We start from the raw sequence: 27,424 nt of genomic DNA, 5'->3' as shown, positions 1-27,424 counted from the left end.
ATTTTTCCTTACTAAAAGTTTACAAGTGTTTTCCAAAATATTCTTCTTCTTCAAAAACCAAGTTTTACAATATTGAAAGTCTTAATGACTAAAGTAACAACTATGATTCTATGATGACTATGATTCTATGGCGACTGTGATTCTATGATACCTATGATTCTATGATGTCAGCTATGCTATGTCTATAACCCGATATGCTATGACATGTTCTATGTTGATAGCCTCGCCTTATGATTATCGTCCCTTCAAGGTGAGACAAGCGACCATGATTACTCCATAAAGCGATCGGAGGGTTCCGACCTTACGTCACTCCGATAAGTACATGATTTCCCTTGGGCTCCCCTGCATGCTATGATATATATATATATATATATATATATATATATATATATATATATATATATGTATAAAAATGTATTTGGGTCGCGGGAAAGGGGGAGCGCTAGCCGGGCGTCGGGCTATACTCACGGTACATGTATCCGTGCCTGACTTGATATCATCCCGACGCGGATGCCGGACGCGGATATATATTCACTTGTGGTTAAATGGATCTTTTGCCGACGCCGGCAAAATATCATATTGTGCTTTCTATATATATGAAAAGAAATATTTTTCAAAGGCGCATTAGCATGCATGGCATCCGCATAGTGGGCACTCGATACATGGAATTTTGTGTTACTCTACTATCGGATGAGATGTTCTATGTATCCATGAAAAGTTATTGTTTACATGTACGAGGTTATTTTCTTGATCTCACGATACGATATCCTCGTTTTTATTCATGTTTATATCCCTTACTATGTTATTATTCATGTCTTACATACTCGCACATTACTCGTACCGACCCCTCTTCTTCGGGGGGCTGCGTTTCATGCCGCGCGGTAAACCCGCACGCAGTGAAGCTAGCATAGAAGATGTCCGGCGGAATTGGTAGGCTCCGTTTGTCCACAAGTGCCGCCGAGTCACGATATGTGTGCCATGACGATATGTTCGCAGTTAGAGACTTTGCGTACGAGTCGTGGGTTTCAGAGTCGATTCCGTACTACGATACAAGTTACGTATAGTTACATATTTTATTTGATTCTAAGCAACAAAGGAATATTTCGAAACTTGTTATGTATACTTGACGTAGAGATTTCAAAAAAAAGTTAGTACGTAGAAAGAGTCAGTGGGTTCGCTCGGCTCCGATTACGGGGTCGGGTGCCCATCACACCCTAGTGAGATCGGGGTGTGACAATCCCACCCCTTCGGGCCTTCTTCTCTACCTGCTTCGCATGACTCTCCTGCTTAATGCCCTCAACAACACGGACGTGCCCCACTACCTCCTAGAACGAAGCCCCAGTGGCTACAAGCTGAAGAGCTGATAGCTGAAGTCCAGTGTTCAAACCCTTCACAAACCGCCAGATCCTCTCCCCCTCAGTGGGAAGCAACTGAAGAGCATATCGGGACAGAGAGTGGAAACGAGACTCGTACACAGCAACAGACGAGTTTTCCTGATCAATATTAGCGAACTCATCCTTCCTTGGGTCCCTCTGAGTACGCGAAACGTACTTATCCAAAAACACAGAATAGAACTGAACCCAAGTCAACGGAGGAGACCCAGCTGGCCTGCACTCCACATATGCCCTCCACCATAGCTTGGCATCACCCAAGAACTGGAAGGTCACAAACTCTACACCGTACTTGGCCACGCCCCCCCCCATCTTATGGAGCCTCTTGTGACAATCTATGATGAACTCATATGCATGGTCTGACTCAGTACCACAGAAAACTAGAGGCTTCATTTTAATGAACCTCCAAAACAGATCATGCTCTTCGCCAGTCATCATTGGCCCTGCAATTGGCCTCGGACAGGCCTCAAATCCCGAAACTTCATCAAAACGGGGTGCTATTGCTACGGCATGCTGAACCCCCGGAGCCTGAACTCTATCCAGACTTGGGGCTACTACTCCTGCGCCCCTACCTACTGGAGCGGCTGGTATAGTTCCAGCCTGTGCTAACTCATGCAACCAATATAGCACCTGTGCCATAGCATGCTACTGCATGCCCCAATTAGCCGCCCTCCCGGCCAGGCGGCACCGCCGTTGGCCGGGCCGGATGCCTACCTCTCCACAATGCTCATTTGGAACCAGTGGAGGCACGAGATCAACAACTGGGACTCCGCCCCCAGCTGGGGCTGCCCCGCTACTAGCTCCTCTACCTCCACCCCTTCCCCTAGCTACTACCGCTTGTGTTCTTGCCACTGCGAGAGAGTGAAGGACAGTTAGATACCAATTTGAATCAGCAGATACCAATTAAAATCAAGTAGCATGAAACAAAGAAAGAAAGAAAGAAAAGGGAATTTTCCTAGTGTCCAATAGCCTCTCGAAGACAAGTACAGACGTCTTTGTACCGATCCGCAAGACTCTACTAGACATGTCCTTGTACGATGAGATCAACGAACCTAAAGCTCTGATACCAACTCTGTCATGACCCAACCTGCCATGACTGGCACCCACATTAACTCCTAGTGAGCGAACCAACACACAAGTCATCTATTCATTCAAGTCCGATTTTATATTAACCAAGTTAGTCAGTTATTACTTATGTAAGCATCAAATAAACAAAATAAGTCATGCCATAAAATACTGAAATAAGTGCGAAAGTTCTAACTATTACAAAATCCCCAAAATCCAAAAGTTATCGTACGAGGACTCTAAACTAAAACATGTCTTAGAAATGTACTCTGTCTAAGTAAATGACCAGCAATTTTCGGAATAGAAATGGACATCATCAAAGAAGATCTTCGGGCGGCCTGGCATGGAATTTGTCAGCAACATCCTCAACGCTAGATGTGAGGGCGGGCAGCAATCTCTGTATCACAATATGCACTCAAAACAATGCAGTAAGGTAGTATCAGTACAAACACTATGTACCGGTAGATATCACAGGCCGACTAAGATTAGCATCATGCATATCTTATAAAATCAATAGAATAAACAAGCTAGCCAACAGACACAAATATCAATAAACCACAATAAGTCAACCAAGGATAATCACAATCAAGTCACCAAGATATCACGAATCACAATCAACGGAAGCCACAACGGAAATAAGTTTACCACAATAACCATACTCACTGTACATACATGCTAACTGATGTCATTGCTCAGTAGTCATGACCTGCAGGGGACCCATAGTGTCAATGTACCACTCATTCCGGATCCACTCCTCGGACCCTATCATAAACCTCCGCTCCGAAACGAACCTCGGACGCGGGCCATATCAATGTACCTCTCATTTTCGGAACTAACCTCGGACCACGAGCCCATAATCTAGGTCACATTTGTGCCTTTCCATACCTCTTTACAGGACAGTGTTTCTTACCTTCTCATTATCAATGCTCAAGTCATTATTTCATATCACAATGTCACCGAGAAGATTATATTAGCTTCTCATCACAAACACATGCACTGCAAATTTAACACACAGGAATAGTGGCACGAAGCCTACACAATCACTCAATCGCATTCACATATGAATTCAACCACGCAATATCATGCATGAAAACTAGACATGCTTTCTCCTAAAGAATTCATGAAACATAAAATTAACTAACCAAAGTCTAACTCAGGTAGACCACCTCAAACGTAGAGCTGCAACAACGCAAGTCACTCCGCTACAACTTTTCCCTTCCTTAAAGCCTCAGAACGCTCAAAGTCTAGAAATAGAAGGCTCAATGAGTCACAATTACTCAAATCACATGTACCAATTCAAGAATCCTCTTCCCTTTACCCTATTCCAATGGGTGGATAATTTTCTAGGTGTAAAGCAACCTAACAAAGGCCTTAGTAATCACTAATCATCCAATTATAACAATGTTTACATCAACATTCCAACTACAAGCAGTTTTCATGGTCAAGATACCATTTTTATAGAACCCTAAGTCTCAATTCACTTAGTGTATGAGTCTACGGGTTCAATTCATGATTAAGAAGAGTTAACCCAAGCCTTTAGATGATAAATAAGTGATAATAATCATAACCTATCAAGTTTAGAAGGTTCATTAATTTCTAGGGTTTCTATTACAATTCCACCATTGAAGACCCACAAAAGTGATGATAATCATAAAGATGATACGGAATGGTTGGAAGGAATAAATGAAACTTACCTCTCAAGAGTTTTCTTGCCCTAGCTTGAAATTTCACCCTAGGTGGAACTGTGTTGGGGTATTATGAATAAAGAATGTGAGACTAAGTCTTTAAAACATAGAATCTGTCCCCCGTCGACCGCGGCGGCGGTCTCGCTATAGCAGTCAAGTGATGGCTATAGCAGACCAATGGAAACTCGACCATCGCTATGGCATCCGATGTACCGCTATAGCGATACTTCCATAGCGGTACATGGCCTGCTATAGCGGACACACGGATCATGGCTGACCGCTGGCGACGGTGAACCCACTGCTATAGCGGTACAACTGTCGTTGCAGCGGTGCCATTTAGGCTGTGAGCTCGACCTTTGCGCAGTTTTTCCCTCTATCATCCCACATTTCATCCGAGGCCTCACAAACACAAACCAAACATGCACATTTACATAAAAATGTCATATGAATCCACCTGTGCCCTCATAATCCCCAACGGAGTCCTAATTTTCTACATCACCCCCGATGAACTTAATACAATAAAACAGCAACCCCAAACAAGTCAAGTTCAGTTCTTAGACTTATACAACCGAGTTTCTATTAGCTCGCACTACCATTGGGAACGTTCTATTTGGTGGGGTGACCCTACATTTTCCATAACGACCGGAAGGGTCGTCACAAATGTTCTACAAAGACCATTAATTTCTGAGCTTAAATTCTAGTACTGTCATCGGGTTTCACTTTGATCTCAAACTGAGTGCCTTTCAAAGTCTTTAAAAAAATCGTCTTCTTCAAGCGCTAGTTTACTCATCTTTTTAGCTCCGGCAATGGCATCTGCAGCTGTCAACCACCGACAACAAATATATATATATACACACACACGTATCTACTTTGCTTGTTTTTTCATAGCACTGTAGTTGCTGACTGGATAGAAATTCAACACCAATCAATTAAAAGAAATTGAAGCATAGACTGATAGAAGAGTGCCAAAAAATATATTTTATTCTTCTTAATACAGCAAGATAATATAACAGGACAAAAAGCACAACACTCGGTATTCACACATGTTTGACTCTAAACAAATGGTATGACCTAAAATAGCTTGACAATTGAGATGATCAAGATGCTAGTGAACTAAAGGCTAAAGTAATTATAATCTTATCGACACATGATAGTCAATCTAACACTTGAAAAAAAAATGTAAAATTTAAAATTAAAACCAATTGACATAAAAAATGATAACAAATTCGTCGTCAATGACCACAGAGATGAAGAAATCGTCATTATTGAATTTGGTCCCCACAACTGTGGAAGCCAAATTATTTACCAGGGGAAAAAAATTAATGGCTTAATAATAGTGGTCAACTAACATAGATCCGTCTTTCACAGGTGTAAAAGTAAGCAAATAAGAACTGACCTTTATCATTCCAGTTCCATTGTCACGAGTAATATTCATCGTCATCTATTTCTATTTAACTGCCAATACAAACAGAGCTGAGATAAGCAATACTACTTTTAATGGTAATAATTCAGTTAGCAAGATAAGCATGTGATGAGTGAGCATTGGATCCCTCATAGAAGATGGAATTAAAAAAAATCAGTTGCCAAAGCTGTAAGGTTGGGCTATCTAAAATTTCTCGTGGATTGGCTCCTTGTTAACAGGTGAGCTTCCTTTGTCATGGGCCAGTCTTGCCCCCTAAAATAAATCCTCCGCAATTTTGCAAGTAATCAAGCTTTACATCATCCTCATACTGCATAACAACATACAAATAAATCAAAATTATAGAGGTATTACTAAAATTATGTAGAATAACAAATACAAAAAAGATTTTAAGAATTCCATCAAACCATCGCGACCCTTGTGCGCTCTATTCAACCATGAGATAGCACTTTCTGGTTTCGCTACATTGAAGATTGACACAGAACTCTTCTGAGAGCTACAAAATCCAAGACCTTCAACCTATATATATCACATGACCACTTCAATACTTATAATAGAGACAATAAATCAAGATTCAATGCTCTGCTGAGAGTACAAGTTGCTGAATATCACATAGGATTACAAATCCAAATTATTGAAAAGCAATAATTGAACAACTATACACCAATGATCAATGACAATTGTAGAGTAATCCAATTTTGCTTGTATAGCTCAAAACTCTAAAGCTTTATAGCGCTACCTACACACATTGACAATCTAAAATCACTTTGATACGTTAGAATTCTTTGTCCTGATGTACGTAATGCTTCTACCACAATGAGTTTGTCAATCCAATCGTAATGTGACCTAACACTTCTAGGAAATGATTAGATTATATCACAAGCCTAACATCCATCAACCAAGTGTTACAACCTAACACTTCTATAGGGAATGCTTAAATCAAATACACAAATGTAACGATGTGGTAAACACCCACCCAAATTTAAACACTAAAAATGTTAAGGTGAAGTCCATCCTATCCCTTATATTTGCTCAAGCAATAAACTTGAGACTTTCAAGTAATTCCTTAGATATAGCGAGTCGAGATTTTTGCTAAACAACTCCCAAATCCAATGCAATTAAAAAGGGAAATTTTAAAGTCATATTTCACTTCACCCACATTTCGGAAACAGCCGTCCTACCTTGGTAGGAGTCAGGTCTGCGTACACTCTACCCTCCCCAGACCTCACGTTGTGGGATTTCACTGGGTTGTTGTTGTTGTTGTTGTTGTTGTATTTCACTTCACCCACACCTCCCATGTCAAAGCAGTGCTTTATAGGAATAAAATCCAATCAATCAAGTGAAAACCAACCTGCATTTCCAAAAGAACATATCTTGGTGGCCTAATTTACCTATATCGTTTAGAAAAGATGTCCAATCAAAAAGAAAATTACTTAACAGTTGCACCGAGTTATGAACTCTTATACATATGCGGGGGAAGCAACTAGTAACAGTCTTTCAGACCAATCGCCTCAAGCTTATATCCCAACAGAAACAAGTAAAACTTCCATTATAATTTTATATTAGAAGAAAAGACATTTCACTAAGCAATTTCAAAAACCAAACACAAAAAATGAAACCAAGGGTAACAAAACAGGGGCAAGAAAAGGCATGTAGTGATCACAGTGGGATTCGAGAACCCACGACCTTTAGATCCAGAGTTAACACAATATCCACTCCACTATGCAATCATTTTATTACTGTCTTCCCCATTTCCTTGTACATTTCAGTATTACATTTCCACCAACATCAAAAGGGACAAAAAAACAGAAATCGATGTCACGTCACCGATCAAAAACCCCATTCATGTACGAAGCAAAAAAGGCAAACAAACAAATAATAAAAGCAAGGTTTCCGCACGTATTTATCTAAGTCCATGTAGATTCAGATCATCAGGCAATTTCCAAAAGCAAACACAATGAAGAAAAAAGGCATATAGTGATCACAGTAGGATTCGAACCCACGACCTTTAGATTAGGAATCTAACACGATATCCGCTATGCTATGCGACCACTTCTTACCATCTTCTCCATTCCCTCCTATATTTCACTACTACATTTACAGCAACATTGAAAAGGAAAAAAGAACAGAAATTCAAAACCCCATTCATATAAGAAGCAAAAAAGAATGACTGTGAAAACGACACACTATGGAACACGCAACAAAAGCAATGTTTTTCTGCAACAATCTATGTCCATGTAAATTGAAAATATGAAATAAAGAAAAAATAACGCAGGTGCCCAAAAAAGACATGTAGTGATCATAGTGGGATTCAAACCCATGACCTTTAGATTTTAAATCTAACGCGATATCCACTATGCTATGTGATCACTTTGTTACTATCCTCTCCATTTCTTCATATATACAAGACTAAATAATTTTACATTTACATTGAAAGGGACAAAAGCACCCCAGAAATGGGTACCACTTTCACCGATCAAAACCCCATTTACGAAAGAAACAAACAAAATCAAAATAAATGGCAAAACGACACCCAGAAGAACAGACAAAAAGATCCAAATTTTTTTAAAAAAAATCTGAGATCATGTAAATTCAGATCTGTATATATATTCACATAAATACAGGTGTAAAATAAATCTTTATATATTCATAAGATCGAGATCTGTACCTTTTAATGAGATTGAATTTGTTGGAAATTTTAGTAACCTTTTTTTCGGTCCGCAAAATCAAGAGGAGTGAAGAGAATCCAAAAAAATAAGAAAAGGGGAAAAAAAAAAAGATGAAGAGAAAAGAGAGCAAGAATCTCAAAAAAAATCAAAAAAGGAACAGCAGAAGAGAACCAAAGAAGATGAAAGGATTGTTCTTATACTTTTTATCATCAGATTTAACACACACCAATGGAGAAATTAAGAATTATGAAGAGATACCCAAAGAAAATGGGGCAAAAATTAAAAGAGAAGCACACCTGTAACTGGAACATCGATTGAGACTTGAGAGTAGATATGACAACTGAGGAAGCACTTCTCTAAGTACCTAAGCATAAAGCACCAGTAATTCAAAATCTAAAGAGACTCCATTGAGCAATAGTATGAGGATACTGTGGTACTTTACCAATTCTTATCACATGAAAAATCCAATTTCAGTGACCTCAAAGGTAAAAGATTTTCTATATTAAAGAGAGAAAGAAGACTAAAATAAGAAACTAAGTAAAATATTAAGAAAGAGGAAGAAGCAGAAATCACCAGAGAAAGCCGATGGAAAACTGAAAACAAGCCACTTGTCTAGTGAGTTCTAGACATTTCATATGTTGACACTGAGAATATGAAAGAGAGATTAGCGAATGGATGGTTCAAGACATATGTTGTCTCTGTGTTAGTGTTTTTTTTAAATGAGCAAAATGACAGTTTTACCCTTGGTCGAAACCAGGGCTCTTCTATAATATATAAAACTAGACAGAGATGCACGGGCCCAATGGAGACAACATTGCTTGTTAGCTAATCGGTAGAAATTACTTTATATCCATAGTTGCATTATTTACATCATTACATATGAGGAAAGTATTAGAGGCTATACTAATTACATATTGGAAACTGTGGTGCATCATTCGTCCTGCATTCAAAAGGAAAAAGAAAAGAAAGAGACTTTTGTCACAGTACTGGGTGAAGATAAGGCTAGAGTTATTGAAGGTAAATTCTAATATTTGAAAGTAGTGTGTAGCAAAATAATCGTATCGGGATGCCAAGTGACTCAAGTCTTTACACTTCCCCTTGAAGAAAGGTTTCTGCAAGAGAGTGGAACATAGAAGTTTGAAGCTTTAACAAGTGCAAAAATTCAAACAGCACAATAAGCATTGAAAGCTGCACCAGTAGCTATGTGGCCATCTTTTGCGTTATACCAAAATATCCAAAGAGCAAAGACTGTCCTCCTTCCACAAGTTCTTTTGGAGTCTCTACGGTGCAATCTAGTCCATTCTGGTAGATGCAGAAAATTCTTTACAGGTATCCTATAAAAGCCCGGAAAAAATTATCCTGTAACCAATGATCCTTTGCAACTTTGAGCAAAATGATGCATTAACTACGATAAATGAATAGCTGATAAACCTAAAACTTTTTAAATAACTTCCCTGAGGTTCTATTCATGTAAATTAAGAACCTATGAACTTGATAAGGAAACATGACAAGCCACTACATTCTAAAGTCCACAAAAAAATGAATTTAACTTTTAGAAATTTTCTGGCAATAATGGAAAGTTGAAATTATTTTAAATTTTTGATGTCAATATTAACATGTAACTGGATATTAGTCTCCTAACAACAGACACAAAAAGACTACATGTTGACATCGGTTCATTCTTTGACAGATTTCACTCGTTCTGAAAAAGAATATTGCTTTATGAGCATTTACAGATTGATTAAAGATAAAATTTAGTAAGATACAAACATATATCATAAAATTCAGGATCAATTGTGGAGGAGAAACACAAAAGAAGAATGAAAATAGGAGGATAGCCCTGATTTATTGAGTAAAACACATGTATTTGGTCACACCCTCAATTAGATTGATTTCTACTGTAAAAAGTGTGATCACAAGGAATTAGAAAATGAAAATCACACAGGCTATATTACATATTGTTGTACATTACTAAGAAAAGTGAAATCAAACGCTATCTCTAACAATAAAAGTCACGCCAATAAGAAGCTTTGCTAAAGAGTTCAGATGTATCATGAGGCAGGTAACAATGAATTAGTGAATTATTTAAAGTTTTCTTAATCTCGAAGACAACCAATTGGATTTCTCTTTTGAACTTTTTATACAAATTCAATAAAGTAATCTGTAGTGATCTCAAAGCATTATCCAATTCAAACAACCAACCTGATTAGACCACGCGAGAAGGTCATTTGCTACATAAAGTGTAGTCCTCAATCACAAGTTTCGTCAGGCATCCTGTATAAGAAAGAATGAAATGTCACAAATAGTTTTTTGAAGTTACAAGGCTTTCTAACACACAATTGATTCAGTTCTTCATATTAATCTCGAAAATAAGTATATAACTTTCCTCAATTTTTTGAAGTATAAAACAATTATGGTTGTTTAACATTGGAAAAAGATCTTGCAGTACTCCATAGCCCTCAAAGAACACACTTTAAATAGCATAGTAAAAAAATCACATAATGCATTGTGCTTGCTCAAACAGAATGCACAACCTATTTTTTTGTAGTTTCAATTCATATTCTGAATGTACGTAAAACAATACCTTCTTTATTCGAGCGACAACCCCTGCTTCCCTTTGAATGCCATGTACTTTGTGCCACCAAGATGCAGGCCAGTTGGAGCAAGTGAACCGGGCTCATTAGAATCATTCAGGATGTCGTTAACCTCCGCGGGTCTGAACAACAACGTGGACACCAATAAGTTACAAAGTCTTTGACAAAGAGGCAAGATTGCAAAATCAGAAGGCAAACATATTCATAAACAACTCACAATCGACTGCAAAAAACAATTGTTCTTGTCTATTCACAGCATTAGTTTATCAAGATCAAGTCTTTACCATATTTCATTTACGAAAAGATCAAGTCTTCACCATATTTCTCAGTACTTTCTCAGTGGAACTCAAACATTGCCTTTATTCAATATCATACCGATCGTTTCTCTTAGTCCAAGCTAGTCAAGATCAACTATCCTCTATATCGGTTCCTACCATCTACGTATCAACATTAAGTTTTACCACGTTTCTCAGTAATTTTTCTCTTCATTAGTTGGGGGAAGAAATCTGCCCAGACAAAAGCTTTGAACAAAAAAGAGATCATGCCTTTCTTGCAGCAACCATCTTAACTTTATGTCAAAGTCCATACACATTTTTTTCATTAGAACATTAGTCAAAAGAGAAAAGGGAAAAAGGTCAGATTATTGAAGCCTATTATTGAATACTTTGGTGCAGCAGTGCATAAGTCTAGTACAATTATCTACCAGATACCCACCAAAATTCCATTAGCAAGGCAGTTTTGTCACTGTTCTTAACCCCAGGCACGTTTCCATTGCCATTAATCTCATGAAAAGACTATCTTGATTTCCGAATAAATAGTCGAGGACTAAAAAGAACCCAAACCCAAGCACTAAACAATGTTAAACTGTTTTTCACACAATAAAATCATGTAATTCCATAAAACGACCAAAACAAACTGAAACTTTCACATAAGAACTGCCATATCTTTTCACTGATATTGCCAATTTCGACTATGTAAATTTTCTTTTTTCTTCAATGCAAAAGGGCAAAGGTGAAGGCTTCTAAACTAAAGGTGATTGCTGGTTATAGATATTACTCAGTTCACATTTAAACTTTTTTGGTTTAGGCCTCCAAGTGAATCACATGATTCAAAATTCAAATATTGTTTTGCCTAAACTGGCTTCCTTACTGAAAGGCATTCTTTAACATTCCTCTACTATGTTAATTTGTAAGAAAAAACACAAGAATACAACAACATAACGATGAAGGATGGAGAGAAACCCAAAGAATAAAACTCATTAAGGGAAAAGAGAGGAAGATATGGGCAAAATCGATTTACAGAGAAACCATACGTGTTATAACCAAAACTCCCTGCTCGCCGACATTGAAGCTTGTGAAAACATCAAAAGGCATAAGAAACTTCCATCTAAAATCTTTTCTTACTCTTACAAATATTCCTACAACATTACCACTTTATCAGATCAAATACTCGATAAGTTTTTTTGAAACAAAGCGAAACCTTTAATTTTTTTTTAAACTCCCAATAAATTATGCATACTTAGAGCTATATATGATGGAAAGAAATGAAAACCCAGTAAATGAAGCTTATTCAAAGCTATACATCATTAAAACATAATGTTAACCTGTATCTCATCTTTGCAAACTGGTTTACTTTCACCTTAATTCAAATGCCTTCACATGAAAAACTAACATAATTTGAAGAAAAAATGAGCCACAACAAAAATGAAGGTAAGATACACTAAGTTTGGAAGACCCTGGACTAAGGGAAAAAAAATCACAGCAATGAATAAAACAGAAGTCTGAGAGAGAACTTAAATTAGAGGCAATAGAGGAGTATTCGTTAAGGGTTGAGAGGTACTCACGCGAGGAGAGTTGGAGAATACATCGGCAATAGTTATCAAGGTGGAAAATCAGTGCATGGAACATTTGTATAACCCAGGCAGGCTTTCACACGCATAAAGCGACGATTCGCTGAGTACATCTTCTTCAAGAAAGGAAACTCTATATCTTCTAGTAAGTTTGTCAAGTCAGAATAGTGAAGCATAATTACTTGAGCTTATAGCATTACAACTCCTTACAAGATAACTTTCATCTGCTTTTTCCATCTTTCATCAACATATACCTGGATCAAAGATAGAAGTAAAAAAGAAAGTGAAAAATAACATGCCAAACACAAAATGAGAAAGTTGAATTTGAAACTTGAAACAATGAGCTGAACCTTATGACTATTCAGGATGTCAATAAGCACTTAAATGATAAAAATGTAAATCTCTGTTGGAAAAAGCAAGTTGCATGCAATAGAAATGCAAAAAGCACATAAATAAAAATTAGAAAAAGTCACTTGTAAAGGAAACTTAAAGAGTAAAGATAAAAATGATCCTTGAATAAATATCTGTTGAAAATTATGTTTACATATACTCAAAGTTGCTGAAAACATAGTTAATCCTTCCTAACACTTTTCTTTGACATAATCAGATTTCTCGACACAGCTAGTACTAATTTAATGTCAATATGCAGAGGACCAACATATGTTCAGCCACGCATTTCAGATAGTAATATGGTCTCTTAGGTTGGTATTAGTTTATATGAAAGAGTTCAACAAACTATTCGCCCCTTTCATCTATGTCTTCCAACCAGCACATTCAAGAATGACAATGTCATCCTTGGAGATAGTCACCTACAGAAAGAGAAATGCTATTCAACATCACAAAATTGAAGAGCAAATTTCAATTGGGGGGGGGGGGGTACTTGCAACATTAAATAATATGAAAGAGATCAGACACGCCAAATAAAAGTATAAAATAGCTACATTATCAGCATACCTATTTACATGTTCCCACATGTCCAGCGCCACATTGTCAATATTTCTCTTTTCTGTTTTTTTTTTTTTAAAGGTTGATATATCCAAATTGCCAATGCTTTTTTCAAGCTCTTCAGTTATCACCTATCGTCCAGGGGAAAGAGATGTCGGTGAGATTTCCTTAAAAGAAATTTCAAGCATCTTATAGACGAACATAAAAGGATAATTTCTCACTTCAGCTTTCGGTATATCAGATTGATTCCCTTTGGATTGATTAACTATCACTTGCAACTTGCAAGGAAAAGAGTTATTTATAAGATTTTACTACATTCAATTATCACAGCTTTAGGACACATGTCTTCCATTATCTTTCCCTCCTACTTTATAAGCATAGCACTTTTCTTCTCCCACCCCCCCCCCCCCCTTTTTTATGGGAGAAGAAGGAGGAGGGTGGGGGGGGTAAGAGGGGTAAAAGTAGTATACAAAAGTTTTCATTTCAGTATTGAGATAGACATTGAATCTCAGAAATGCATAACTACCAGCAATCACAAAGGAGGGGTTAAACTAATAATTCAAGTCCAGATAGCTTTGATAAAGATGGAGAACCCAAGCAGAAAGATAATAAGGAGATAAAGGTGCAAGATACACCAGCAAGCCTAATCTCTAAATAATCCGTACTTTGTGATGAAGTTACAGCTAAAGATGCAGTAAAGTATGTTTCAAATCATGAGGGGAAACACGAGGGATCACACTCGGACAATGCCAATGACGACAAAGGACTTATTACAGAGTTGGTATCTAAGAGATTTAGAAAAGGAAAAAGGAAACCCGAAACACAATCCTTTCATTTATTTGGTGGATAATTTGGAAAGAAAGGAATGCAAGAGTTATTGAGAGCAAACTGGAATGTGTGCTCGTTACACAATTTGTGATTTAGCCTACTCCTGTAAATGCTCCCACAACACTATCTAATTGCTGAAAGTGCAATATACTACCTTTAACAATTAAAAAAATCATGGACAAACTATGGACTATCATACGGAAGTAAGCGTAAAAAAGAACCGACTTATAAAAGTATTTTGAAATCATTACAATGCAAACGCCTCATAGCGGTAGGAACACTCTTAATTAGATCTTTTTCTCAAGCAAAATCTCCATGTGGAGCAATCTGAAAGTGTTACTTCTAGAGAACTCAATGAACAGAATAAATCAATGTAAAGCAAAAAAATCTTGTAACGACTCAGTCACCAGAGACAACGAACAGTACCAGAAGAAGTGTAGAGCAGCTACCTTCCCCATCTGGCAACAAAATCCCCCGTCCATAACACTCAGGGTTTTACCTCAAAAGTCTCAACCAAAATCTAACTTGTTGAATCCAATCACACTGATTTGCCTGCAAAGGAATAAAAGCAACATCATACATTAGATATAAAAGTCAAAACAATGTTCTTAGTCCAAACACCTAACATATCTCATGTAAGAAAATTGTAGGTATTTCAACTGTAGACCTGGAAAAAAAATATGCAAGAGAAAAAATCACCAACATTCGTCTTAGCTAACCAACCAAAAACTACACATAAGACATCCAAAAAATTAATCTAAAACAGGATTGCAACACATGGATTACTGAGAAAATAGAGTAAAGCACAAAGAAGGTGCCCATTTACTTGCTTCTTAGTAGCGGGAAACTGAAAAGTTACCAAAAAAGTCAAAAAATTTCCTTCAGTTTCTCTTTTCAAGTTTCAGTTCGTAACTTCTAAAACCTAAATAGACTCCATTGAATAATAAGTTCAGGGAAAGGTGATATAAATAAAAGTAAGCAGAAGAATTAACTTACAGGACTACGAATTTATCTACCTTCTTGGATCTATCCCGTCCAATAATTTTTACTCTTAATTTCTGCCACCAGATATCCAAGCGACATCCTCTTGTACAGTCGTACCCCCTCCCAATACAAGAAAACAAACATCTAACAGTAGACAAATGAGAGAACAATATTCACACCAAAACATACATTTTAATTGGAAAAATAATTACCATAAGGAATAGTTGCACATCATTGAAATCTACACATGCATTTATCTTCTTTCTTTTCTCCGTCTATTCCAAGGTGAACCCATTTTAGCATTAAAGGGATACTAATTTCAAAAGAATTGTTATATCCCGCATTTTTGTACATTGGGACAATTCGGGTTAACTATGATAAGTTAGGGACAAAACCATTCCGGGATACAATGTCGAGACTTTGGACCTTCGATTTTATTTTGAGACATAAGTTGTGCATGAAATTGTTGTATGGAACAATTAGGAAAATTTGAGAACAAAATTGTAGTATTGGAAAGTTGAAAATCATGCAACATATGGCCTTGTAGCCGTGTGGAATTGGGGTGGATCCCACCCATTTTGTGTCTAATTTCAATTGCTCCAACACATGTGTGTGGGCCATGAACTCATGTGCAAGTCTTGTGGAAGCTTAAAAGATGACCATTAAGTCATCCAACTTCATTTCATCACTTAGAAAAAAAAACCAAGAAGTTGAAGAGCAAAGAAGAGCTCTCGGCAAAAGTGTAGGAAAAACCAAGTCCAAACCTAGCCATCCAAAAATTAATTCCTTGATACAAACTCACTAATTTGAGGTCCCTAAGTAGCGTGGAAGCATTGTTTGGGTCATCCAATCACCCGTTGTGTAGATCGCAAACCCTAGGCAAGTTGGGGAGTTGAAGAAGAAAGGTGAGATTTCATTATGTTCTATGTGTTATAAAGGTTGTATGTATGTTGTAGTATGTTAAAATGGATGAAAATCATGAAATATGGTATGTTGGAATGAAGGTTGTGTATGTAGTATATGGCCGTGTGAAGTGTGTGTGTGTTGTGTGTGTTGAAGCCATGAATTGATGCCTAGATAGTGTGTTGATGGTTGTAGTCTGAAGAAATGAATGAGAATTATCCATATGTGCATGTTGGTATGTTGGCCGAAAATGGGTCATGGAATATGACAAAGAACGCATTAATGTCGCTTAATGTTTTAGTCGTCGTCGTTATGAATTCTATGTTGGAAATAAATGTTTAATGATTCAAATTGATGTTGTAATTGTGCGGACTGATTTGGAGGTTATTGTACTCTTAATGTAATTTGTATTTTGATGAATATAGCATTGTTAGAATGTGAATTGTTGGTGCAAATCATAATTTGGAAGTGAGGAATATGTTATAGGGGTGTCTCGGGTTTGGGGGCTGTTTACGGGTAGATTGGGGCAGTTTTTGGATTGTTGGAGATATTGTATGAATTGCTTAGAATGTCTTCGAATATTGTTGGTATGGGTTCGGGTTATTGTTCGAATGTATAAGCATTAATGTTGGCTTGAAGGTAAGCCATTAGAGTGAATTTATGAAAGTTGTTGAATGATGGATAAGAGAGTTATTAACGTTGTATTGCCTTTCGGATTGTTTATGAATGTTTCTAGGTTGGTTGTTGTTGTTGTGGTTGATTGATTTGGCCGAGTTAAATTCTCGGGGTGGCCTATTTACAGGGGAAATGCTGCCCAAATTTCTGTAGAATTTAGTGTTGGTTTGGAATTAAATGCCTAAATGGCTATAGCTAATATTTGATATCCGTTGACGCATTTGTAGACCTTGGGGAGCCCGAGGCGTAGATCGTGATTAACTTGGGTTTGGAGTAGCGTTGGGAGCGAGCGAGGTATGTAAAGCGCAACCCTTCCTTCTTTTGGCATGCCTTAGTTGTAAGTAGGCTATGATACGAGCCCCGAGGAAATTCTACTCTCGCGATCCGACCATGTCTGTGATTCTTATTTGTCCTTTAGTCTTCGTAGGTTTGACATGGTAAAATATTGGCCCGTATGTCTTTTGTATGACTAAGTTTAAAAAGGTGCATAAAAAGTTGGTTTTTAAAAGAATTTTGTTCCTAAATGATTCCGCAAACTACGAAAGTCCGTAACTTTCACAGACAGAACCGAATCGCTTCGATATGCTCAAAAATGATTCCATGATGTATGAAGGCTATGTTTTCCATATGAGGGCCCGGCTCGGGTCGACGCCCATCCGTGGGTCCCATGACTTTTTCATATGCACTTCTGACGACTTTTGAAAGAATATGATACGACTATGATACCGATTGCAAGTACGATCATTTTACTTACCTTTTGAGATTATGATAATGATCTTATGTATATGATTTGATGAATAGCTGTGGTTTCGGAAGTTCGGATTAATATGTTCCCGAGTAGTATTCTAAAGAAAATTCGATTTGACTATTGTCTTGGTTTTGGGAAATAGTAGTTCGCTTAGACTATTTTATTAAGTTTGAAATGACGACTATGTCTTTGATTCTCACAAGTATGTCATATGATCTTGACACGTACCTACAATTTCTAAAGTGACGCTTGATGTGTTCTCGAATGATTTTCGGGAGGAACTTGACTTGACTGTTATTTGGCTTTAAAATGACGGTTCGTTGTGATTAACATAGTAAGTCTTTGAAATTGTTTTGAAATGTATTTGGTTACTCACGATTCTATTCGTATATTCTGTGGTTACATTTTTCGCCAAGTCCCGGGCCGATTATGTTTTCGCACGCACTAGGTTATATTCTGAAATATGATGTGATACGAAGCCTGAAATGATATGATGGTCTGATTTACCGATGCGTATTCTGAATTATGATATGACCGGTACGCCGAGCCCCCTTTCGGCCGGGTACTGTGTATGTATGTTATGTATATGGATTCGGAAATATGATCAGTTGGTTTCAGATCCGGTGGTGGGGCAAACCCAATGGTGGGGCAAACCCAATGATGATGTAAAATTCCGCATTGGTTTAGGCAAATCCCACATTGGTTTAGGCAAATCCCACATTGGTCTAGGCAAATCCCACATTGGTTTAGGCGAATACCACATCGGTTAATGTCAGCTCATATGATAAGGTATGATGTTATGATGTGCTTCGGTATGTATATGTATGATCTGTATTTCAGGAGTAAGCGTGTTGGCATTTTGATTATTATGATTGTCCTCTGTGCCTCTGTTGCATGACTTGCGTGTCAGATGACAGCATTTTGGTATTCTAGTTATTATGTTTACTTTTTATACCTCGGTTCCGATCATGACTCAGATTTGTTACTATATCTTCTGCTTTGCATACTCAGTACATATTTCGTACTGACCCCCTTTCTTCGGGGGCTGGATCAGTACTTCGTTGATAGCTGCTTGGTGTTAGCAGCTCAGTCCGGTATGGATATCGCCCGCATACCTTCTGTCACGACCCAACCCCGTAGGTCGTGACTAGTGCCCGAGCTGGGCATCCAAACGCACTTATCAAACAGAATCACATACGGATGGCTTATATATCTATAAATATCAAACGTGGCTCCCAATGGACGCATACAATTACATAAACTGTACAGAAGCCGGTAAAGCTGTCATAATATACATAACATGTCAAAGCATATATACACGCAGCCGACAAGGCTGCCACGGCGGATGGGCCGCCCAAACACAACTCACACGTCGCATCCGAACAAAACTATACATAACCCACATCTATGTCTACAGACCTCTAATACAGAATAACAGAATCATGTGACGGGACAGGGCCCCGCCGTACCCTGAATAAACATAATCATATACATCGGAAGAGTATATACCCAAAATACGGCTCCCGAACAAAGCGGAGCACTGCGAACGACGGGAATGGAAATCCTACGCCGATGGATCACCCAAACGCGTATCTGGACTTGCGGGCATGAAACGCAGCCCCCAAAGAAAGGGGGTCAGTACGAAATATGTACTGAGTATGCAAAGCAGAAGATATAGTAAAAAATCTGAGTCATGATCGGAACCGAGGTATAAAAAGTAAACATAATAACTAGAATACCAAAATACTGTCATCTGACACGCAAGTCATGCAACAGAGGCACAGAGGACAATCATAATAATCAAAATGCCAACACGCTTACTCCTGAAATACAGATCATACATATACATACCGAAGCACGTCATAACATCATACCTTATCATATGAGCCGACATTAACCGAAGGGATTCGCCTAAACCAATGTGGGATTTGCCTAGACCAATGTGGGATTTGCCTAAACCAATGTGGGATTTGCCTAAACCAATGCGGAATTTTACATCATCATTGGGTTTGTCCCACCATTGGGTTTGCCCCACCACTGGGTTTGCCCCACCATTGGGTTTGCCCCACCACCGGATCTGAAACCAACTGATCATATTTCCGAATCCATATACATAACATACATACACAGTACCCGGCCGAAAGGGGGGCTGGCGTACCGGTCATATCATAATTCGGAATACGCATCGGTAAAATCGACCATCATATCATTTCGTGCTTCGTATCACATCATATTTCAGAATATAACCTAGTGCGTGCGAAAACATAATCGGCCCGGGACTTGGCGAAAAATGTAACCACAGAATATACGAATAGAATCGTGAGTAACCAAATACAGTTCAAAACAATTTCAAAGACTAAATATGTTAATCACAACGAACCGTCATTTTAAAGCCAAATAACGATCAAGTCAAGTTCCTCCGAAAATCATTCGAGAACACATCAAGCGTCACTTTAGAAATTGTAGGTACGTGTCAAGATCATATGACATACTTGTGGGAATCAAAGACATAGTCGTCATTTCAAACTTAATAAAATAGTCTAAGCGAACTACTATTTCCCAAAACCAAGACAATAGTCAAATCGAATTTTCTTTAGAATACTACTCGGGAACATATCAATCCGAACTTCCGAAACCACAAAATATTCATCAAATCATATACATAAGATCATTATCATAATCTCAAAAGGTAAGTAAAAATGATCGATCTTGCAATCGATATCATAATCGTATCATATTCTTTCAAAAGTCGTCGAAGTATATGAAAAAGTCATGGGACCCACGGACGGGCGTCGACCGAGCCGGGCCCGCCATGGAAAACATAGCCTTCATACATCATGGAATCATTTTTGAGCATATCGAAGCGATCCGGTTCGTCCGTGAAAGTTACGGACTTTCGTAGTTTGCGAGAATCATTTAGGAACAAAATTCTTTTAAAAACCAACTTTTTATGCACCTTTTTAAACTTAGTCATACAAAAGACATACGGGCCAATATTTTACCATGTCAAACCTACGAAGACTAAAGGACAAATAAGAATCACAGACATGGTCGGATCACGAGAGTAGAATTTCCTCGGGGCTCGTATCATAGCCTACTTACAACTAAGGCATGCCAAAAGAAGGAAGGGTTGCGCTTTACATACCTCGCTCGCTCCCAACGCTACTCCAAACCCAAGCTAATCACGATCTACGCCTCGGGCTCCCCAAGGTCTACAAATGCGTCAACGGATATCAAATATTAGCTATAGCCATTTAGGCATTTAATTCCAAACCAACACTAAATTTTACAGAAATTTAGGCAGCATTTCCCCTGTAAATAGGCCATCCCGAGAATTTAACTCGGCCAAATCAATCAACCACAACAACAACAACCAACCTAGCAACATTCATAAACAATCCGAAAGGCAATACAACATTAATAACTCTCTTATCCATCATTCAACAACTTTCATAAATTCACTCTAATGGCTTACCTTCAAGCCAACATTAACGCTTATACATTCGAACAATAACCCGAACCCATACCAACAATATTCGAAAACATTCTAAGCAATTCATACAATATCTCCAACAATCCAAAAACTGCCCCAATCTACCCGAAAACAGCCCCCAAACCCGAGACACCCCTATAACATATTCCTCACTTCCAAATTATGATTTGCACCAACAATTCACATTCTAACAATGCTATTTTCATCAAAATACAAATTACATTAAGAGTACAATAACCTCCAAATCAGTCCGCACAATTACAACATCAATTTGAATCATTAAACATTCATTTCCAACATAGAATTCATAACGACGACGACTAAAACATTAAGCGAGATTAATGCGTTCTTTGTCATATTCCATGACCCATTTTCGGCCAACATACCAACATGCACATATGGATAATTCTCATTCATTTCTTCACACTACAACCATCAACACACTATCTAGGCATCAATTCATGGCTTCAACACCACACAACACACACACACTTCACACGGCCATATACTACATACACAACCTTCATTCCAACATACCATATTTCATGATTTTCATCCATTTTAACATACTACAACATACCTACAACCTTTATAACACATAGAACATAATGAAATCTCACCTTTCTTCTTCAACTCCCCAACTTGCCTGGGGTTTGCGATCACACAACGGGTGATTGGATGACCCAAACAATGCTTCCACGCTACTTAGGGACCTCAAATTAGTGAGTTTGTATCAAGGAATTAATTTTTGGATGGCTAGGTTTGGACTTGGTTTTTCCTCCACTTTGGCCGAGAGCTCTCCTTGGCTCTTCAACTCCTTGGTTTTTTTTTTCTAAGTGATGAAAATGAAGTTGGATGACTTAATGGTCATCTTTTAAGCTCCCACAAGACTTGCACATGAGTTCATGGCCCACACACATGTGTTGGAGCAATTGAAATTGGACACAAAATGGGTGGGATCCACCCCAATTCCACACGGCTACAAGGCCATATGTTGCATGATATTCAACTTTCCAATACTACAATTTTGGTCCCAAATTTTCCTAATTGTTCCATACAACAATTTCATGCACAATTTATGTGTCAAAATAAAATCGAAAGTCCAAAGTCTCGACATTGTATCCCGGAATGGTTTTGTCCCTAACTTATCATAGTTAACCCGAATTGTCCCAATGTACAAAAATGCGGGATATAACATCCTCCCCCCCTTTAGAACATTCGTCCTCGAATGTTAAATTGGCCTTACGGAATCTTATAAACACTCGGGGGAGTTCTTTTACAATCATCACAAACAATTCATACGTCAATCAACATAACCAATTAAAGAATCCAAATTACACATACTGCGTGCGGTGGCGCCTCCCCGATCCCCGTCCACGGTCAACGCATATAGGCGGTTCGATGGACCGCCAGAACTGGAGGCTCCGCCACGGCCTGCTGGAGTCGGCGTGCCTCGCCCCATCGGGCGCATAGCTACGGAAGGTGAAGACGAACCGGCAACCGACTCAGTAAACTGGGCTGCACCACCTGGACCGCCCCTGTACGGACACTCTCTTAAAAATGACACCCGACCGCCACAAGTAAAACAAGCGCCGCGTGGCACGACACACTCTCCGGGGTGATACCTCCCCACGGTAGGAACACGGAGGTACGGGCGGCCTCGTCGACTGCGGAACCTCTCGTCCAACCGCGAGGCACGAAACCCTGAGCTCGGGCACCCTCGCCCCCGAATATCCCGCACCCTCTCGATCTCCTCGCCGTGAACCGCGGGCGCATGCACCGGCTAGCGAATCGGACTCCGGACTATACTCCCGGACACTCCCGCTCGCCTGCGCACAGCGGGGGTCGTCCACCCCCGGCCCGCCTCACCTCCCGAGGTGAAAATGGGCCGGAAGGCCTCCGTAAACTCGCCCCATACTTCGCCGAGGGGCACCCTCACCCTCGGACAACATCCGAACTCGTGCCGATTAGCCACTACATCGTGCAACCGATAGGATGCCATCTCAACCGACTCTGTATCAGAAGCACTAATCAATCGCAGTGTACGCCGCATCAATCGGATGAACTCCCGAGGGTCCTCTGCGGGCTTTGACCGAAAAACTCGGTGGGCACAAGCGAGAAAATCACGGGCCCGCGTGGCCCCATCTATCCGCACGATCACCCCCTGATCCGTGCCTGTGAACCTGGGCTGCCATCAATTCGGTCAATAACCGGACCGCATCTCGCATCGCCCGATCCTCCGCCCCTGGCTGAGGAGCTGGGGGCGCGGGCTCTCGAACCTTTATTCTGTATTAGAGGTCTGTAGACATAGATGTAAGTTATGTACAGTTTTGTTCGGATGCGACGTGTGAGTTGTGTTTGGGCGGCCCATCCGCCGTGCGACCTTGTCGCGCGTATATATATGCTTTGACATGTTATGTATATTATGACAGTATGCGGCACGTACGCTTTATGTAATTGTATGCATCCATTGGGAGCCACGTTTGATATTTATAGATATATAAGCCATCCGTATGTGATTCTGTTTGATAAGTGCGTTTGGGTGCCCAGCTCGGGCACTAGTCACGACCTACGGGGTTGGGTCGTGACAAGAATGATAACTAAGATTTTTCCAACTACATCTTGAAACAAAAGCTTAAACCTCCATGAGGTTGATGCAAGCAAATGCTAATGATACAGGACATTAATACGACATTTCTCAAATGTAGGAAAAATTTGCAAAATCAATGAATCAAAAAATGAGTATGTGGATGGCAAAGCATTCGATAGTTCTTATAATATTTAGACTGAAATGTGTTTCCCATCTAAGATATCCATCTAAGCAATGACCATGTGTAAGCACCACATAAAAGGAAGGTTCTCTATGATGACTACATCACCACCTTATTTTTACGGAAATATTTCAAAATGTACATGTTGATTTTCACACAATTCACATATAGCGAAGAAACGAAGCATCTTCTGATCATGGTGCTGCAATACAATGAGCTCAATGAGAACTTTATTATGACATCACTTTAATCAAGCAATCAAATAATAGGCAGCAATAATGGAAGACTAACCCTTCTACAGTTTTATAAGCTTTCAACACTTCATTAACTAAGAGACAAATGTTTAGTTTAAAGTGGATGAATCGAAAGGTATTATTCTGGGCAAACCATTCAATGAGATATATCATAAGGTATGCAGCGTCAGATTATCAACTTATAAAAGTGTTACCTTTTTGATAGGTCAATATAAATTCTTGAGCTCAGCAGCTTTGCTTCCAATTCAGTTTTAACATCAAGAGGTATAGAAGTCGGCTCTGTTGCTATGATTTTGTCCCACTGATGACTCTAAGAACATTATACAACAACTATTTTGATTACAAACTTTGACCATAATGTTCAGAAGTTTTCTCCTGCCACGCGTTAGTCTATCGATTATAGATGGTGTATGTCAGGTAAACATTGCAAATAATCTAAAAGGATTTGGCGCTCCACTGATACTTGCGGAAGTAGTATACAATGACTTGCTAATATTCCTACAGCATTACCACTTTATCAGATCAAATACTCAATAAGATTTTTTGAAACAAAACGAAACCTTTAATTTTTTTTTTAAACTCCAAATAAATTACGCATACTACGCATACTTATAGCTATATATGATGAAAAGAAATGAAAACCCAGTAAATGAAGCCTATTCAAAGCTATACATCATTAAAACATAGTGTTAACCTGTATCTCATCTTTGCAAACTAGTTTACTTTCACCTTAATTCAAATGCCTTCACATGAAAAACCAACATAATTTGAAGAAAAAATGAGCCACAATAAAAATGAAGGTAAGATATACTAAGTTTGGAAAACCCTGGAATAAGGAAAAAAATCACAGCAATGAATAAAAGAGAATTCTGAAAGAGAAACCGAGCTAAATCAGAGGCAATAGAGGAGTATTTGTTAAGGGTTGAGAGGTACTCACGTGAGGAGAGTTGGAGAATACACCGGCAACAGTTATCAAGGTGGAAAATAAGTGCATGCAACATTTGTATGACCCAGGCCGGCTCTCAAACGCATAAAGCTGTTACACCCCGTACTTTCGGAAAAACACTTATCAAGTTTGAACATAAGTATGTTGAACTATGGCTAAGTAAAAAAACTTTGGACTATAAGGAAAAAAGCATTATTGAGTATATTTTATGAGTGAAGGATGCATATAAGGAATTCCGGAAGGTCCTATAAGGAAATGAGTGGAAGAAGTTGAGTTAGTATGACTTTGGAAGAAGATGAGCGCTACTTTGAACGATAAGAATGAGCCAACTTGGGGAAAGAATATATTTTAGCATATGAAGAGTTTTGAAGTAAACTAAAAGCCTAAAATGAAGTTCATGAAGTCTAGTTTCCAACGCAATAAACCGTTCATCGATATGACATCGGAGTAGAGAGTTATAGACGTTACAAGTTAGGTCGGCGGGGCAGGCATTACTCTATGCAAACGCGCTAGCACAGTGCGTGAATGCACAGAGGCGCATCTAGTTACAGTGTGCGAACGCGCCAGAGAAGTGTACGAACGTGCTGAGGAAAATCCTAGGTCGGTGCAACCGACCTCTATTTATGGACCAAATCTGACCCCCTCATTTTTTCCACTCCTCTTCGCCTAAAAACACTTGAGAGACTCTAGAAACATTGAGGGATCATTTTGTAAGAGAATTAAAGTGACGGGACTATATACGAGGCTCGGGAAGCGTATAAGTTCTTGTAGTCCTTGTTCTAAACATTGAATCTCGATGAATCAAAGGAGGCCATTGAAGATAAATAAGATTTCAAGCTCTTCCAACTTTTATTGAGGTAAGGATACTCCCTATTATTGATATTATGAATTGTATAATGGAGATTTAGTTGTTAAGGCTTCATAAAGGCTAGTGATTGGTTGAGACATTGGGAAAACATCGTGTGAGATGTTTTATTGAGTATATTAGTGTTGATGTTATTGATATTAGTGTTGCTATTATTGTTGTTTTGTGGTATTATGATTTCGGGCTGGGGATATTAACAAGGGAGATGCTGCCCGAATTTCGGCAGATGCTAAGAGGATTTAATTTGAAGGCTTAAAACAAGTATATGACGATAAGCCTAATAATAGTATGAATGGTTTTATATGTAGATTGCGAGACCGGAAGTAGGTTGGAAAGTCAAGGAGTGAAATTCCAGGTATGTTAATGCTAATCCCTTTCTTTCAAAAGGCATGATTCTTTTCTTATGAACCCATACATGTTTCCATAATGTCCTTATTTCCAAAAAAGCTGGAAGTTCATGATTCTCAAGTTCTTGTGATGCTTAAGATAGATGTTTTCTATGATGATAACAATGATGATGATGATTCCACATTCCAAGCTTAAGGTCTTGATGCTATTATGAGATTATTTCATGAGTTTCTTGATTTTATTCATTGTTGTTGATCTCACCTTATGTTACTTGTTCCTTCAAGGTGGGATATAACGATGATGATTGTTCCATAATATAATCGGAGGTTACCGACCTTACGTCACTCCGATAGGGTTGTAGCTTTTAATTGGGCTCTCATGCATGCTTCATATATACGTATGTATTTTTCTCACACCGTGCCTATATGGCTGGGCAGCACCACTACGGTGGGCTGCTTATGGATAATGATAATAACACCGTGCCTATATGGCCGAGCAGCACCACAACGGTGGGCGACTTATGGATAATGATAATAACACCGTGCCTATATGGCCGGGCAGCACTACTAGTGGCCGGCGTAAGATGATTACCCCGGATGCGGAAGACCCGAACGCTGGCTAATGATGATATATGGATCGGGCTGCACATTCCACAACACTATTACGTTATATATGCATGAAAAATGTTTTTTTTTAAAAAGCTAAGCATGTATGATATTCGCCTTAAGAGGCAATCAGATATATAGGTTATCTCTTTATCTTATGTTGTGTTCCATATCTCTTGTTATGTTGCTATCCATGCCTTACATACTCAGTACAGTGCTCGTACTGACGTCCTTTCTTGTGGACGCTGCGTTCATGCCCGCAGGTTCAGGTAGCCAGACCGGCGGTCCAGTTCAGTAGGACTTTACTCAGCTGCAGTCAGTGCGCTCCACTTGGTCCGGAGCTGCAGTCACTCTTGGTATGCTATTTCGATATGTATATATGGGTA

General features: G+C 38.8%; 2 long non-coding RNA genes and 2 other non-coding genes across 17 annotated transcripts in view; all 4 read right to left on the bottom strand.

Moving 5' to 3' along the window:
* Positions 1-5,526: 5,526 nt before the first annotated feature.
* LOC132053604 (uncharacterized) lies at positions 5,527-8,795 on the bottom strand. Its single transcript, XR_009414183.1, has 3 exons — positions 8,527-8,795; positions 5,969-6,080; positions 5,527-5,871 (listed from the first exon to the last, which is right to left on the bottom strand). It is a non-coding gene; the product is annotated as an uncharacterized LOC132053604 (long non-coding RNA).
* TRNAR-CCU (transfer RNA arginine (anticodon CCU)) lies at positions 7,540-7,612 on the bottom strand. The gene has a single exon. It is a non-coding gene; the product is annotated as a tRNA-Arg (tRNA).
* Positions 7,858-7,930, bottom strand: TRNAL-UAA (transfer RNA leucine (anticodon UAA)). Its single transcript has one exon. It is a non-coding gene; the product is annotated as a tRNA-Leu (tRNA).
* A 245-nt stretch (positions 8,796-9,040) lies between the features above and the next one.
* LOC132053601 (uncharacterized) overlaps positions 9,041-27,424 on the bottom strand; it is a 35,813-nt gene continuing 17,429 nt past the window's right edge. Inside the window, exons 1-10 of one of the 14 annotated variants that reach the window (XR_009414181.1) lie at positions 24,186-25,855; positions 15,443-15,574; positions 14,873-14,998; positions 13,628-13,749; positions 13,302-13,482; positions 12,884-12,927; positions 12,668-12,806; positions 10,815-10,946; positions 10,433-10,504; positions 9,047-9,564 (exon numbers count right to left, since the gene is read on the bottom strand). This is a non-coding gene — a long non-coding RNA (uncharacterized LOC132053601). Of the gene's footprint in view, positions 9,565-10,432; positions 10,505-10,814; positions 10,947-12,667; positions 12,928-13,301; positions 13,483-13,627; positions 13,750-14,872; positions 14,999-15,442; positions 15,575-15,642; positions 15,733-24,185; positions 25,856-27,424 lie in introns of those variants that run through there. The other 13 variants (XR_009414173.1, XR_009414179.1, XR_009414171.1 and 10 more) reach the window with 13 other exon arrangements.

This window comes from Lycium ferocissimum, chromosome 4, assembly GCF_029784015.1.
Source record: "Lycium ferocissimum isolate CSIRO_LF1 chromosome 4, AGI_CSIRO_Lferr_CH_V1, whole genome shotgun sequence".
In the NCBI taxonomy this organism is placed as follows: domain Eukaryota; kingdom Viridiplantae; phylum Streptophyta; class Magnoliopsida; order Solanales; family Solanaceae; genus Lycium; species Lycium ferocissimum.
The sequence above is the reverse complement of the archived record's forward strand: the minus strand, read 5'-3'. Positions and strand labels throughout refer to the sequence as shown.